Below are 18,166 nucleotides of genomic sequence, written 5' to 3'. Positions count from 1 at the left end.
TAACAGTAACAAGGGGGCCCACTTGATAGCAGATCAGATGAAGGACAGAGTCAGGAATTGAATAAGCCAAGAGACCTGGCCTCCTGGGGAGAACTATTGCTATCTTAATGGTCGTAGTATGAAATCCTCATGATGCTTTATGAAATTTTATTCAAAGTTACGATGCTTTTTTAAGGAAAAAAATTCATTAAGGATTCATGGAATAGGTAATATTTGAATAGGTACCATTTAAAAATAGGTTGTATCACAAAACCCTTTTTTGTTTGCTCTGTAGATATGAAGAACAATATGTCTTGTATGATAATCTGTAATTAAATGACCTATGAGAAATTCTGTTGTCTGTGGTGCTTCCTTTAAGACTCAACAAGATGAGCTCTGCCTCTGGCAAAGGTAGTGCTATGAAATTAATCCACTGACTAAAACTTGAAAGCCTCCCTTCATCCCACTCTGCTCAAGCCAGTATTTCCTTTTCCCTCTGACCTCCTCTGCTCTAATAAAGATATCCTGCTGCATGTCCTTCTGTGCTCTTTTCTCTGTGGCACGTTTATAATTTCTTCTAGAAAAATTTTACTTCCTGACGCAACTCATTTGCAGGAGGGAAAGAGGGAGAATTTAAGAAAGAGACACACAAATGAAAAACCGAGATAAAAACTTACTTTGGCAGGTACTATTCATTGGCTGATTCCAATCATCTCAAGCCTATTTCTGTTTTCTGGCCTTAAGTGTAGATGCTTTCCCAGCTAATGGCCTGTGATAACATTCTGGAAATTAGCCCTAAGCCTCCTGATGAGAAAGAGAAGCAGAATTCTGGAAGGCTTTTGCTCTTCTTGGTAAAAGCACATACAGTTAGTACCACTCTTCCTCTTTTCTTACCCTATTCTTTGTTTAACATCAACATGATGCCTGGAGGTGCAGCAGCCATTTTGTGGCCAAGAGGAAAGGCATGAGATGATAGAAAAATAGTTCTATGTATAGAACTATTTCCATCTGCCATTTCCTTCCTCTGGGGATAGAACTTACATTGGCAGGTAGATTCGTTACTACTAAGTCACCAGGGAAGCACACAGAAACCTATACGAGCAATTAAGTTGCAGATAAGTAACTTGAAATTGACCTGCTAGTTTTATCTCAGATTATATCAGACCTTTACATGGTCTGGTCTGATCACATGAAAAACACTTGGTGCTGTAAAGTAAAAACAGTGAGCTAACAGAGAGAACAAAGATTTTCTTTGGGTGATTACAGGCAAGATCTTCCAAAGGTCGTCTGTCCTAGTCTGCTACCTAGTGGGGAAACTGCATTTCAATTCTCTGGTCAGATTTTAGTTCCTCTGTCCCAGCCTCAGTATTCATGCATATTTATTAAAAACACTGACGATGTTTGATTTTCCTCATCCATTTAAGGGAAACACTAAACGTGTCAGCATCCATGATGCACTGCCAAGAGATGATGCAGACTGGAGTGATGAGTCCAAAACAAAAGGACCAGAGCTTTGGGAGAACTGCTTGCAGTCAGGCAGTGGATCTCTGCTGCATCCAAATCCAGGTTTCAGCCACCAAGCTGCACTAGCTTCACTTTTTTTTTTTTCATTTTTAAGTAAACATAGATTTCCAAAATAGGGCAGAAAATTTCAACCTCACCAAGGTGCTTTCCATGCAACTACTGAAATGGGTACTGTCTGCCACCTTGTGCCCAAAAAGAAAAGATCACTCCAGGCTCTGGAATTTATTTTTACACCTGCTACTCCCTCCAACCTCAATGCATCAGATTTCTCAGCTTGTAAATATCTACTTTGATTTGTTAGCCCTAATTAAACTGCTCTTGGCAACTACAACCAGTCAAGATACCTGATTCTGTTTGGGATGACATTCAGCTCAGTTGAAGAACACTTACCAAATGACCACATTGTACAAAACTCCATGGGGATCAAAAGAAAGAAAAGATATGTTCCTGGCTCTTATCAAGATTGTAATTTAGTCAGGAAGACAGGCATACAAAATACAAAGTAGACTGTGGTAAGTTCAATCATGGAAAAAAAAAGTAATTAAAGGAGTTCTGCGGAAAAAGATGAACTCTCGCTGAAGGAAAGAGCAAAGATGAGTAAAATCCATCCTCCTTGAGGTATGACACCTGCAGAGGGGCTGTTGATAGTTCCAATGCACAAATGAGGGCTTGACCGTTGAATGCCTTAAATGATACTATATATATTTTAGAGCTTAAGAAAGATCATTCCAACAATAGGACAGGGAGGTAGTGGTGGTGGGACGGGGTACGGAGAGTTGGAAGGCAGAAGGCAGGCTGTAGGGACAACCAAAGAGCGATCACTGTAATCCCTAAGAAGCAACCTGGTCCCCTCATTCAGTCTTTAGGACACACACTCACTCAATCAGGCACTCGAGATGCATTCGTTTTTAAGACACTATGAAGCCTGCATTTCAAAAACAACATCTAACAAAGTGAACTCTGCAGGTCAAGATATTGATACCTAGAATCATTGGTGTTAAGATATTGTATTAGCCAGCCCAAAGGAAAAGGAGAAGAAACAGACGGGTCTGTATGAAAGTCATGGAAAGGGGGGTTGGGAACAGTGAAGAAAGAGGGAGGAATAAAGGCTTACAAAAAACCTAATGAGGAAATTTGGAAAGAAAGGAAAACAAAACTCTAATAAAATCTCAGGGCCAGAAACCCAGATAAGGACAAAGTAAAAATGGTGAGTGGATTTAGCCAATAACTGCAAGTAAATCTACCATAATTTATATGGTCTAGACTTTAGCTAATAAGGACAAGAAGAGCTGAAAGGTAATTATGTTTTACTAAAAGAATAATACTTTGTAAAATCACAGAGAGAGTTCAGAAGAGCAGATACACTCCCTGTTTAGAAATATGGCTACTGCTATACAGGTGACTCTTGAGCAACACGGGTTTGAACTGTGCAGGTCCACTTATACATGGATTTTTATCAATAAACGTAACACTACACAACACAGGGTTGGTTGAATTTGAGAATGAGGAACCACAGATACCAAAGGCCAACCATAAAGTTATACAGGAATTTTCAACTGTAAGGAGGTCAGTTCCCCATAACCCTGCATTGTTCAAGGGTCAACTGTATTTGATTTATTGTTTTTTTATGAAGGATAATAGCTAACAGAATTATGTTGTCTTCTGTCAAACCTCAACATGAATCAGCCATAGGTATACATATATCCCCTCCCCTTTTTTTTTTTTAGAACTTTTTTAAAAAATTTATTTTTTATTGAAGGATATTTGCTTTATAGAATTTTGCTGTTTTCTGTCAAACCTCAACATGAATCAGCCATAGTTATACATATGTTCCCTCCGTTTTGAACCTCCAGCCCATCTCCCTCCCCATCCCACCCCACTAGACTGATACAGAGCCCCTGTTTGTGTTTCCTGAGCCATACAGCATTTTCCTGTTGCCTATCTATTTTACATATGGTAATGTAAGTTTCCGTGTTACTCTTTCCATACATCTCACCCTCTCCTCCCCTCCCCATGTCCATAAGTCTATTCTCTATGTCTATTGCTCCACTGTTGCCCTGTAAGTAAATTCTTCAGTGTCATTTTTCTATGTTCCATATATATGCTTTAGAATACGATATTTATCTTTCCCTTTCACTCTGTATAATAGGTTCTGGGTTCATCCATACCATCAAAACTGACTCAAATGCATTCCTTTTTATGGCTGAGTAATATGCAGAGTACATCATGAGAAACGCTGGACTGGAAGAAACACAAGCTGGAATAAAGATTGCCGGGAGAAATATCAGTAACCTCAGATAGGCAGATGACACCACCCTTATGGCAGAAAGTGAAGAGGAACTAAAAAGCCTCTTGATGAAAGTAAAAGAGGAGAGTGGAAAAGTTGGCTTAAAGCTCAACATTCAGAAAACGAAGATCATGGCATCCAGTCCCATCACTCCATGGGAAATAGATGGAGAAACAGTAGAAACAGTGTCAGACTTTATTTTGGGGGGCTCCAAAATCACTGCAGATGGTGATTGCAGCCATGAAATTAAAAGACACTTACTCCTTGGAAGAAAAGTTATGACCAACCTAGATAGCATATTCAAAAGGAGAGACATTACTTTGCCAACAAAGGTCCATCTAGTCAAGGCTATGGTTTTTCCAGTGGTCATGTATGGATGTGAGAGTTGGACTGTGAAGAAGGCTGAGCACCGAAGAATTGATGCTTTTGAACTGTGGTGTTGGAGAAGACTCTTGAGAGTCCCTTGGACTGCAAGGAAATCCAACCAGTCCATTCTGAAGGAGATCAGCCCTGGAATTTCTTTGGAAGGAATGATGCTAAAGCTGAAAGTCCAGTACTTTGGCCACCTCATGCGAAGAGTTGACTCATTAGAAAAGACTCTGATGCTGGGAGGGATTGGGGGCATGAGAAGAAGGGGACGACCGGGGATGAGATGGCTGGATGGCATCACTGACCCAATGGATGCGAGTTTGAGTGAACTCCAGGAGATGGTGATGGACAGGGAGGCCTGGCGTGCTGTGATTCATGGGGTCGCAAAGAGTCGGACACGACTGAGCTACTGAACTGAAATGAACTGAACTATGTTAACTGATGCACTCCCAGGTGCACAGTGGATAAGGGATATGGGAACTTGGCAGCAAGCATTGGCTCAACAGTGAAATCTTACACCAACACTATTCAAACAGCTTTTAACTCTTTGAAAGGCTCTATGTTTTAGGCTTCCCATGCCTCTCACAGTTGGGGGGCTGTAAACAATCACATGCGTAGTTGTAAAAGTCCGGGTAAACCTGGCAGGCAATTTAGAGAGCCATCAGAGGGGTTTGAGCTGAGACACTCCTTTTATATGCAGGAAACTATTAACTGGAGCCCTAAGTTAACTTTTTCCAGAGAAAGGTGGTCGGAGATAGCCCCTGTTAATGTCAGAAACGTTGGTGACAGACATAATACAATAAGGCAGACAGACTCTGATTTGGGGGTAGATGCCCGAGAAAGTCCAGGGGGACCCCTGAGGCATGATCCCGCCTTTGTGTTTTGTCAGGCCCCTTTCCTCAAGACCTTTGCCACGGGCGGGATTCCCCATGCTGGCTCCCGGCACCAACCTAGATAGCATATTCAAAAGCAGAGACGTTACTTTGCCGCCTAAGGTCCGTCTAGTCAAGGCTATGGTTTTTCCTGTGGTCATGTATGGATGTGAGAATTGGACTGTGAAGAAGGCTGAGCACCGAAGAATTGATGCTTTTGAACTGTGGTGTTGGAGAAGACTCTTGAGAGTCCCTTGGACTGCAAGGAGATCCAACCAGTCCATTCTGAAGGAGATCAGCCCTGGGATTTCTTTGGAAGGACTGATGCTGAAGCTGAAACTCCAGTACTTTGGCCACCTCATGCGAAGAGTTGACTCATTGGAAAAGACTCTGATGCTGTGAGGGATTGGGGGCAGGAAGAGAAGGGGACAACAGAGGATGAGATGGCTGGATGGCATCACTGACTCGATGGACGTTAGTTTGAGTGAACTCTGGGAGTTGGTGATGGACAGGGAGGCCTGGTGTGCCTCTATTCATTCATCTGTTGATGGACATCTAGGTTTCTTCCATGTTCTAGCTATTATAAATAGTGCTGCAATGAAAAATGAAAAATGGGATACATGTGTCTTTTTCAATTTTGGTTTACTCAAGGTATATGCCAGTGGGATTGCTGGGTCATATGGTGGTTTTATTCCTAGGTTTTTAAGGAATCTCCATACAGTCTTCCATAGTGGCTATATCAATTTACATTTCCACCAACAGTGCAAGAGCGTTCCCATTTCTTCATACCCTCTCCAGCACTTACTGTTTGTAGTCTTTTTGATGAGGGCCATTCTCACAGGTGTGAGGTGATATCTCATTGCAGTTTTGATTTGCATTTCTCTAATAATGAGCAATGCTGAGCATCTTTTAATGTGTCTGTTAGTCACCTGTATGTCTTTAGAGAAATGTCTGTTTAGGTCTTTTTCCCACTATTTGATTGGGTTGTTTCTTTTTGTGGCACTGAGTTGTATGAGATGCTTGTATATTTTAGAAATTAATTCTTTGTCAGTTGTTTCATTTGCTATTATTTTCTCCCCTTCTGAGGGTTGTCTTTTCACCTTGCTTAGTTTCCCTTGCTGTGCAAAAGATTTTAAGTTTAATCAGGTCCCACTTGTTTATGTTTGTTTTTATTTCTGTTACTCTAGGAGGTGGGTCATAGAGGATCTTGCTTTGATTTATGTCATTGAGTGTTCTGTCTATGTTTCCCTCTAAGAGTTTTATAGTTTCTGGTCTTACATTTGGGTCTTTTATCCAGCTTGAGTTTATCTTTGTGTATGCTATTAGGAAGTGTTCTAATTTCATTCTTTTACATGTAGCTGTCCAGTTTTCCCAGCACCATTTAATGAAGAGGCTGTCTTTGCCCCATTGTATATTCTTGCCTCTTTTGTCAAAAATAAGGTACCCATGGGTGCATGGGTTTATTTCTGGGCTTTATGTCTTGTTCCATTAGTCTGTATTTCTGTTTTTGTGCCAGTACCATAGTGTCTTTGATGACTGTGGCTTTGTAGTATAATCTGAAGTCAGGAAGCTTGATTCCTCCAGCTCCATTCTTCTTTCTCAAGACTGCTTTGACTATTCTGGATCTTTTGTGTTTCCATATGAATTGGAAAAGTTTCTGTTCTAGTTCTGTGAAAAATGTCATTGGTAGTTTGATAGGGATCACATTGAATCTGTAGATTACATTTGGTAATATAGTCATTTTCACAGTATTGATTCTTCCCATCCAAGAACATGGAATATCTTTCCATTTGTTTATGTCATCTTTGATTTTTTTCATTACTGTCTTATAATTTTCTGTGTACAGTTCTTTTGTCTCCTTAGGTAAGTTTATTTACAGATATTTAATTCCTTTTGCTGCAATGGTGAAGGGGATTGATTCTTTAATTTCTCTTTCTGATTTTTTATTCTTAGTATATAGAAATACAAGTGATTTCTGTGTATTGATTTTGTATCCTGCAACTTTGTTAAATTCACTGATTAACTCTAGTAATTTTCTGACATTATCTTTAGGATTGTCTATGTACAGTATCATATCATCTGAAAACAGTGTGAGCTTTCTTTTCTGATCTGGATTCATTTTATTTCTTTTTCTTCTCTGATTGCTGTAGCTAGGATTTCCAGAATTATGTTGAATAATAGTGGTGAAAGTAGACACCTTTGTCTTGTTCCTGATCTTAGGGGGAATGCTTTCAGTTTCTCACCATTGAGAATAATGTTTACCATAGGCTTATCATGTACAGTCTTTACTGTGTTGAGGTAGATCCCTTCTATGCCCATTTATTGAAGAGTTTTAATCATAAATGGGTGCTGTATTTTGTCAAAGGCTTCTTCTGCATTTATTGAGATGATCATATGGTTTTTACCTTTCAGTTTGTTAATATGGTGTATCACATTGATTGATTTGCATATATTGAAGAATCCTTGCATCCCTGGAATAAACCCAACTTGATCATGGTGTATGAACTTTTTGATGTTTTGCAAAATTCTGTTTGCTAAATTTTTGTTAAGGATTTTTGCATCTGTGTTCATCAGTGATATTGGCCTGTAGTTTCCTTTTTTGTGTGTTGTTTTTGTCTGGTTTTGGTAGCAGGGTGATGGTGGCCTTGTAGAATGAGCTTGGGTTCCTTCCTCTGCAATTTTTTGAAACAGTTTTAGAAGGATAGGCATTAGCTCTTCTCTAAATGTTTGATAGAATTCTCCTGTGAAGTCATCTGGTCTTGGGCTTTGTGTTTTTGGGAGACTTTTGATCACAGCTTCAGTTTCAGTGCTTGTGACTGGGTTGTTCATAATTTGTATTTCTTCCTGGTTCAGTCTTGGAAGATTGAACTTTTCTAAGAATCTGTCTATTTCTTCCAGGTTATCTATTTTATTGCCATATAGTTGTTCATAATAGTCTCTTATAATCCTTAGTATTTCTGTATTGTCTGTTGTAACTTCTCCTTTTTCATTTCTAATTTTGTTGGTTTGATTCTACTCTCTCTTTTTCCTGATGAGTCTGGCTAAAGGCTCGTCAATTTTGTTTATCTTCTCAAAGAACCAGCTTTTAGTTTTATTAATCTTTGCTATTATTTCTTTAATTTCTTTTTCATTTATTTCTGCTTGGATCTTTATGATTTCCTTCCTTCTACTAATTTTGGGGATTTTTTGTTCTTCTTTTTCCAGTTGCTTTAGGTGTAAAGTTAGGTTGTCCATTTGATGTTTTTCTTGTTTCTTGAGGTAGGATTGTATTGCTATATACTTCCCTCTTAGAACTGCTTTTGCTTCATCCCACAGGTTTTGAGTTGTTGTGTTTTCATTGTCATTTGTTTCTAGAAATTTTTTGATTTCCCTTTTGATTTCTTCAGTAACCTGTTGGTTATTAAGAAACATGTTGTTTAATCTCCATGTGTTTGTGTTTATTACAGTTTTTTTTTCTTGTAACTGATATCTAGTCTCATGGCATTGTGGTCAGATAAGATGCTTGATATTTCAATTTTCTTAAATTTACTGAGGTTTGATGTGTGACCCAAGATATGGTCTATCCTGGAGAACGTTCCATGCGCGCTTCAGAAGATGGTGTATTCTTCTGCATTTGGATGGAATGTCCTGAAGATATCAATGAGACCCATCTCATCTAATGTATCATTTAAGACTTGTGTTTCCTTATTAATTTTCTGTTTTGATGATCTGTCCATTGGTGTGAGTGGGGTGTTAAAGTCTCCTACTGTTATTATGTTACTGTCAGTTTCTCCTTTTATGCCTGTTAGTGTTTGTCTTCTGTATTGAGGTGCTCCTCTGTTGGGTACATAGACATTTACAATTGTTATGTCTTCTTCTTGGATTGATCCCTAGATCATTATGTAGTATACTTCCTTATCTCTTGTAATCTTTATTTTAAGGTCTATTTTGTCTGATATGAAGATTGCTACTCCAGCTTTCTTTTGCTTCCCGTTTGCATGGGATATAGTTTTCCATCCTCCCACTTTCAGTCTATATGTGTCTTGAGGTCTGAAGGGGGTTTTTTGTAGACAGCATATATGGGTCTTGCTTCTGTATTCATTCAGCCAGTCTGCGTCTTTTGGTTGGAGCATTTAACCCATTTACATTTAAAATAATTATTGATATATATGTTCCTATTGCCATTTTCTTATATGAGGTTGATTTTGTAGATCTTTTTTTTTCTTTTGTATTTCTTGACTATATAAGTCCCTTTAACATTTGTTGTAAAGCTGGTTTGGTGCTACTGAATTCTCTTAACTTTTGCTTGTCTGAAAAGCTTTTTATATCTCCATCAATTCTGAAAGAGATCCTTGCTGGGTACAGTAATCTTGGTTGTAGAGTTTTCCCTTTCAATACTTTAAATATATCCTGCCATTTCCTTCTGGCCTGGAGAGTTTCTGCTGAAAGACCAGCTGTTAAGCGTATGGTGTTTCCCTCTTATGTTCCTTGTTGCTTCTCCCTTGCTGCTTTTCTTTCTGTTTAGTCTTTGTTAGTTTGATTAGTATGTGTCTTGGCATGTTTCTCCTTGGCTTTATCCTGTATGGGACTTTTTGTGCCTCTGGGACTTGATTGACTATTTCCTTTTCCATGTTGGGGAAATTTTCAACTATAATCTCTTCAAAATTTTTCTCATACCCTTTCTTTTTCTCTTCTTCTTCTGTGAAGTGAAGTCACTCAGTCATGTCCAACTCCTTGCGACCCCATGGACTGTAGCCTACCAGGCTCCTCTGTCCATGGGATTCTTCTTCTAGGACCCCTATAATTGAAATGTTGGTGCATTTGATATTGTCCCAGAAGTCTCTGAGATGATCCTCAGTTCTTTTCATTCTTTTTACTTTATTCTGCTCTTCAGAAGTTATTTCCACCATTTTCTCTTCCAGCTCACTTATTTGTTCTTTTGCGTCAGATATTCTGCTCTTGATTCCTTCTAGAGTATTTTTAATTTCAGTAATTGTGTTGTTTGTCTCTGTATGTTTATTCTTTAATTATTCTAGGCCTTTGTTAATTGATTCTTGCATTTTCTCCATTTTGTTTTCAAGGTTTTTGATCATCTTTACTATCATTATTTGGAATTCTTTTTCAGGTAGTTTGCCTATTTCCTCTTCATTTATTTGGACTTCTGTGTTTCTAGTTTATTCCTTCATTAGTGTAGTATTTCTCTGCCTTTTCATTATTATTTTTTTTAACTTATTGTGTTTGAGGTCACCTTTTCCCAGGCTTCAAGGTTGAATCTTTCTTCATTTTGATATAAGCATCTGAATGCAAAGTTCCAAAGAATTACAAGAAGAGAAAAGAAAGCCTTCTTCAGCGATCAATGCAAAGAAATAGAGGAAAACAACAGAATGGGAAAGACTAGAGATCTCTTTAAGAAAATTAGAGATACCAAGGGAACATTTTATGCAAAGATGGGCTTGATAAAGGACAGAAGTGGTATGGACCTAACAGAAGCAGAAGATATTAAGAAGGGGTGGCAAGAATGCACAGAAGAACTGTACAAAAAGGATCTTCACGACCCAGATAATCACGATGGTGTGATCACTCATCTAGAACCAGACATCCTGAAATGTGAGGTCAAGTGGGCCTTAGAAAGCATCACTATGAACAAAGCTACTGGAGGTGATGGAATTCCAGTAGAGCTAATTCAAATCCTGAAAGATGATGCTGTGAAAGTGCTGCACTCAATATGCCAGCAAATTTGGAAAACTCAGCAGTGGCCACAGGACTGGAAAAGGTCAGTTTTCATTCCAATTCCAAAGAAAAGCAGTGCCAAAGTATGCTCAAACTACTGCACAATTGCACTCATCTCACATGCTAGTAAAGTCATGCTCAAAATTCTCCAAGCTAGGCTTCAGCAATACGTGAACCGTGAACTTCCTGATGTTCAAGCTGGTTTTAGAAAAGGCAGAGGAACCAGAGATCAAATTGCCAACATCCGCTGGATCATCGAAAAAGCAAGAGAGCTCCAGAAAAACATCTATTTCTGCTTTATTGACTATGCCAAAGCCTTTGACTGTGTGGATCACAATAAACTGTGGAAAATTCTGAAAGAGATGGGAATACCAGACCACCTAACCTGCCTCTTGAGAAATCTGTATGCAGGCCAGGAAGCAACAGTTAGAACTGGACATGGAACAACAGACTGGTTCCAAATAGGAAAAGGAGTACGTCAAGGCTGTATATAGTTACCCTGCTTATTTAACTTCTATGCAGAGTACATCATGAGAAATGCTGGACTAGAAGAAACACAAGCTGCAATCAAGATTGCTGGGAGAAATATCAGTAACCTCAGATATGCAGATGACACCACCCTTATGGCAGAAAGTGAAGAGGAACTCAAAAGCCTCTTGATGAAAGGAAAAGAGGAGAGTGAAAAAGTTGGGTTAAAGCTCAACATTCAGAAAACGAAGATCATGGCATCCAGTCCCATCACTCCATAGGAAATAGATGGGGAAACAGTGGAAACAGTGTCGGACTTTATTTTTGGGGGCTCCAAAATCACTGTAGATGGTGACTGCAGCCATGAAATTAAAAGATACTTACTCTTTGGAAGAAAAGTTATGACCAACCTAGATAGCATATTCAAAAGCAGAGACATTACTTTGCCGCCTAAGGTCCGTCTAGTCAAGGCTATGGTTTTTCCTGTGGTCATGTATGGATGTGAGTGTTGGACTGTGAAGAAGGCTGAGCACCGAAGAATTGATGCTTTTGAACTGTGGTGTTGGAGAAGACTCTCAAGAGTCCCTTGGAGTGCAAGGAGATCCAACCAGTCCATTCTGAAGGAGATCAGCCCTGGGAATTCTTTGGAAGGAATGATGCTAAAGCTGAAACTCCAGCACTTTGGCCACCTCATGCAAAGAGTTGACTCATTGGAAAAGACTCTGATGCTGGGAGGGATTGGGGGCAGGATAAGAAGGGGACGACAGAGGATGAGATGGCTGGATGGCATCACTGTCTTGATGGACGCGAGTCTGAGTGAACTCTGGGAGTTGGTGATGGACAGGGAGGCCCGGCGTGCTGCGATTCATGACGTCTCAAAGAGTCGGACATGACGGATAGACTGAACTGAACTTAACTGAAGGTTGGTCCTTGGTTTGTGTAAGCTTTGTATAGGGTGAGATTTGTGCTGAGTTTTTCTTTGTTTGTTTGTTTTTCCTCTGATGGGCAGGGCTGAGTGAGGTGGTAATCCTGTCTGCTGATGATTGGGTTTGTATTTTTGTTTTGTTTGTTGTTTAGGTGAGGCATCCTCCACAGGGTGGTACTGGTGGTTGGGTGATGCCAAGTCTTGTGTTCAGGTGGTTTTCTTTGTGTGAGTTCTCACTATCTGATACTCCCTAGGGTTAAATCTCTTATAGTCTAGGGTCTTGGAGTCAGTGCTCCCACTCTAAAGACTTAGGGCTTGATCTCTGGTAAGGAAAAAGATTCCACAAGTGGTTTGTTATGGCATTAAGTGAGATTAAAACAAATATCCAAAAATGAGAAGCCAAAGATGAACCCCAGACAAATGGCATTACAAAATAATGCAATAATAATTAAAATAATGGAATATACTCATATACACCCATGAGCAAAGTAAAAGCAGTCCAACAAAAGTAAAGTACAGTAGACTGTCCCGGTGAACAAAGGAAATGAAAAATTATATTTACCAGTTAAGTACAAAACTAACTAAAGCACAAACTCGAAAACAAAGCAAGTAGGGTGCCAATTGGGGAATAAAGCAATGAAAACAAAAGTAACAAAATGTTGAGAGGAAAGGAAAGAAAGAAAAGAAAGGAAGAATAGATATGCAAAGTTAAACAGAAGTAGATGAAGAGGATTTATATAAATTAAAGATTAATTGCATGGGAAAAGAACAGTAGGAAAGGGAAACAAAGAAATAAATGTAGAAAAAATATAATAGGTCTTAAAAAACTAAAATTATAAAAAAGAGAAAAGAAAAAATGTATTTTATTTTTAAGAATATTGTTACCATTGTTGGGTTAATAAATTAGCAATAGACCTGAAACAAGTTTAATTTGACAATTTTTTTATTTAAAATAATAAGGGAAGCCTCCAAAAGATCTCACAGAGACAAAGAAAGAATAAGAAATCTATGGTAAACTGGTAATGAAAATAATTATAACCACATAAACAGACATTTAAAATATAATATAAACTATTTTAGGATTATAAAAGTAGAACACTTCTATGAAATAGTCTTTTCTGAAAACATAACAACTCCTGAAAAAATCTTAAAACTTGAATTTATCAATAACCATAAAAGAAACTGGAAAATATTATTTTCCAATTACCTCTCAAAAAACCCTCAGGGCCATATGGCTTTACTAGTATGTCCTTTCACACTTTTCACAAATAGATAATTGGCATGATACATGCACTGTTTTGGAAACAGTGGGAAAGATGGAAAGCTGTTCCTTTCATTTTATGAAGCTAAGATGGCCTTAATATCAAACCCTTAAAAAATACAGAGAAAAATAAGAAAACCATAAGACAAACATCATTTATGAACAGAAGTGAAAAAGCCAAAGCAAATTTAATTGTAAAAGTACTTCCAAAGAATCATTCTGTATGATCAAAAGAATTTATCCCAGAATATTAGCAAATCCAGTCTTATAATACATCACAGGTCCTATAACACAGCACATCAGAAGTTCGTCTCTTATTAAAAAATTTTTTTAATTCATTCAACAAATATTTGAGTTGAGCTGAGTCCCTTCAGTTGACTGTTTACTATGTGCCAGATACTGCTAAAAATGCTGGAGATGCCTTTCTCAAGCTTATATTTAATGGGAGTGAGACAGTAAACAAAAAAAGAATGATAGAATATGTTAGTTGGTGCTGAATGCTGTGGAAAAAATTAAGTAGGGAAGAGTGACAGAAATTGCTATTTTAAATAGGATGGTCAGAGAAGGCTGAATGGAGATAACATTTGGGCAGAGTCCTGAAGAAGGTAAGGGTACGTGGACCTGAAGGAGAGAAGAGCTCCGGCCAGGATTTATAGCAAGTGTAAAGGCCCTGAGGCAGCACTCAGCCTGGTGTACTGAGAAGAGCAGGAAAGCCAAAGGGGTTTGAGTGGATGTGCAAGGGGGCACGGTAGGAGATTAAGCCCAAGCACTGGAGGAATAGAAGCCCAAGCCTGTAAACGAGGAGTGAGATGGAAATCCAACTGATCATTGTGAACAAAAAGTGCGTGACCTGACACCTTAAAAGGATGACTCTGGCTACTGTGGCAGAGAACAGGACATAGCTTGGTAAAGGTGGAAGCAGGGAAAGGTGTGGAGGCTGTTGTAACAATCTAGATGAGAGGTATGGCGAGAAGTGGTCAGATCCTGTGTGTGTATGATGCTGCCTGAGCTGATGAGATTTACCAATGATTTGGATAGGAGGTTTTAAAAGAAAGAAAAGGGGAAAAAATGACTTTAAATTTGGACTGAGCCACTGGAAGAATACAGATTATCATCTTTGAATACTCAACATCCATTTTCTGATTCTCAAATTATTAGTAAACATGGAATATCAAATATTAGGAAAGAATATACTCCTAACTATGATAAAGAATAGATATTTCAAAACAGCTAATATTATGAATAATGGCAAAATGTCAGTGGCACTCATTTAATTTTTAAAAAATAACCAAGAGTTTATATTGGAGAAAAACTGAGAAAACACTTAATATCATTCAATAGTAGACTGAACAAATTGTGATAGAGATATATAATGAAGACAGAGGAGTCGTGGGGTCACCGGAGTTGGATGTGACTTAGTGACTAAACCACACCACTGCAAAATATTTAGTAGTGTGGTGAAATGACATATTGGTTTAATAAACAGGGTACCAAACAGAACATAAAATGTAATACTGTGCATGAGTGCTAAGTTGCTTCAGTTGTGTCTGACTCTATCTGACCCCATGGACTTTAGTTCACCAGGCTCCTCTGTCCATGGGATTCTCTGGGCAAGAATACTGGAGTAGGCTGCCATGACATTCTCTAGAATGTAATACTAGTTTCCTTTAAATATATATGAATACATATTTAGAAACTAAGGACCGGAAGGGAAAATGTGGTGCATCTCTAAGTGATTTTTTTCTTTACATTTTTCTATATTCTTTGTAAATTTATGTCTGTAATTATTTTCTTTTATAATCAGAAAGACCATAAGTACTATTTTAAAAAAGAAATATATGCCAAAACTGATTCACAGCTTACTCTCACATGCTTTGAGTAAGTGATAGGTGAACAACCAAGAGCAAACTAAAATAATGGAGGCTCCTCACTTACTCAAACTATATAATGGGACATCCATGGTGGTCTAGGTGGCTGAGATTCTGCAGTCCCAAGACAGAAGGCATGGGTTCAATCCCCAGCCAGGGAACTAGATCCCACATTTTGCAACTCAGAGTTTGCATGCTACAACTAAAGATCCCACATACTGCAACTAAAATCCAGTACAGTCAAATAAATATTTTCAAAAACTATATAATAATCTCTGTAAGACCATGTGTGGGAGAGTCAGAGCAAAGGCTCATTTTCATTGGCTGCTGGGAGGCTTGGGGGTCCAAGGAGGCTTTCACACCATATTCTTCATCTTCATTGATCCCTCCAATCTCCCACCTCTTGTTATAAAACATGTGAGCCCAACTGAGGGACCTTCCCTGTAAGAGGCTGTTTCATTTCACCAACCTGACACTGGACAGGTTAAAAAGGCAACTTCATAGGAGAACACTGCGGACTCATGGATTACTGCTTACAGATGCTACTAACTGAAAATTAAACAACAAGGACAATCTCCCAGAACCCAAGCCTTTGGGAAACATAAAGCAGCAAGTGTTAGTCACTCAGTCGTGTTCAACTCTTTGCGATCCCATGGACTGTAGCCCGTCAGTCTCTACTGTCCATGAAACTCTCCAGGCAAGAATACTGGAGTGGGTAGCCATTCCCTTCTCCAGGGGATCTTCCCAACTCAGGGTTAGAACCTTTACCATCTGAGATTCTTTACTGTCTGAGCCACCAGGGAAGACCACTTTTAAACCAGCACACACTCAAATCAGCCTTTTGTGACGCTTTGCTTCTCTGTACTTATACCTCTTGCTCCCTCGGTTCCATCTTTGTTTCCTTGTTGCACTTTCTGTTCTGTTTTACAGAGACATGCGATGCTAGGACAACCAATCTATACGTGACCTGAAGCTCACTACAGCTCAACAGTCATCAGATTACTGTACACACTGGGGTAAATCGGGGAAGCCCCACCACATACTGGGAAAAGGTTTTGCAAGAGCTTGTCTAAAGGTCCTGTTTGAAGGCTGTCTTGTAAATTTACTTTAAATCATATTTTCATCATTTGTTGATAGAAACAATCCACAAGGCAACTATCTCTGCATTATAGACTGAAAGCATTCACACAGGGCCAGGTGAACACAAAGGAAGATCTGGACTGTCTACAGACCTACAAGAGAACTAGGAGACTGATTTGAGGGTTCCTGGGGAGATACTCATGCTAGTGATTTCAAACTTTGGGTTTGTAGCAAAATTATCTGAGCAACCTCTTAAAAATGAAAATCACTAAACCCAATTCATAGCCTTGAAGCACAACTGTTACTCTATGATTCACTAATGCAGTGTCTCTGAGATGAACTCCAGCCTACCTGCATCAGAATCAGCTCTTTCCTAAAAGTAAACTTGCCTTCTGCACATGATATAATCTGGAGTGTCAGCACATAGAGAAATAGCTCATTCTTTTTAAGTGATTGTATAGAATTTCAATGCTTGGATTTACTGTGATTTTTAACCAAAGTCTATTGATGGCCATTTAAATTCAGTTCAGTTCAGTTCAGTCACTCAGTCATGTCTGACTCTTTGCGACCCCATGAACTGCAGCAAGCCAGGCCTCCCTGTCCATCAACAACTGCGGGTGCTTACTCAAACTCATGTCCATAGCTTTAAATAGATGGACCTTTGTTGCCAAAGTAATGTTTCTGCTTTTTAATATGCTGTCTAGGTTGGTCATAACTTTTCTTCCAAGGAGCAAGCATTTTTAAATTTCATGGCTACAGTCACCATCTGCAGTGATTTTGGAGCCCCCCAAAATAAAGTCTCTCACTGTTTCCATTGTTTCCCCATCTATTTGCCATGAAGTGATGGGACCAGATGCCATAATCTTAGCTTTTTGAATGCTGAGTTTTAAGTCAGCTTTCTCACTCTTATTTTTCACCTTCATCAAGAGGCTCTTTAGTTCTTCTTCACTTTTTGCCATAAGGGTGGTGTCATCTGCATATCTGAGGTTATTGATATTTCTCCTGGCAATCTCTATTCCAGCTTGTGCTTCATCTAGCCCAGCATTTCTCATGATGTACTCTGCATATAAGTTAAATAAGCAGGGTGACAATGTAGAGCCTTGACGTACTCCTTTCCCAATTTGGAACCAATCTATTGTTCCATGTCCAGTTCTAACTGTTGCTTCTTGACCTGCATACAGATGTCTCAGGAGGCAGGTGAGGTGGTCTTCCCATCTCTTGAAGAATTTTCCACATTTAAGTAATTTTTAGTTAATAAACTTCTTTGGTTCTGTATCTTTGGATTAAGTAGTGGAGTACACTCTGGCCATGCTAAGCCTATTTTAAGTTTCAGAGGTACACAGAGGCAGCATCAAGTTGCATGTTCCTAAAACCACGTTGTAAGAGCAAAAACCTTCTGCACATTAAATAAATTTGGCTCTGTGACACTTCATTCCACACACAATATGCCCTCAGGATGGTTGATTCCAAACGGTGGTAGACTAGCTCCGGTAGCATCGTCTGAAGAATTTTAGAATAGAGCAGCCTCATCTCAAAGATTCTACTTTCAGATTCAGGTGGGTCCCAGGAATCCAAAGTCTAGGAAAATTTCCAGGTGACACTAATGCACAGCCAGGTTCAAAAGATTACTGCCAAGGGGACCATGTTCAAGAGTTTCCAAAACTGAGTGGGCTTCCCTTGTGGCTCACCTGGTAAAGAATTCGCCTGCAATGCAGGAGACCTGGATTCCATCCCCGGGTTGGGAATATCCTCTGGAGAAGGGAAAGGCTACCCATTCCAGTATTCTGGCCTGGAGAATTCCGCGGACTGTATAGTCCATGGGGT

The sequence above is a fragment of the Capricornis sumatraensis genome, chromosome 7 (genome assembly GCF_032405125.1).
Source record: "Capricornis sumatraensis isolate serow.1 chromosome 7, serow.2, whole genome shotgun sequence".
Taxonomy (NCBI): Eukaryota; Metazoa; Chordata; class Mammalia; order Artiodactyla; family Bovidae; genus Capricornis; species Capricornis sumatraensis.
This window is presented reverse-complemented; position numbering follows the sequence as displayed.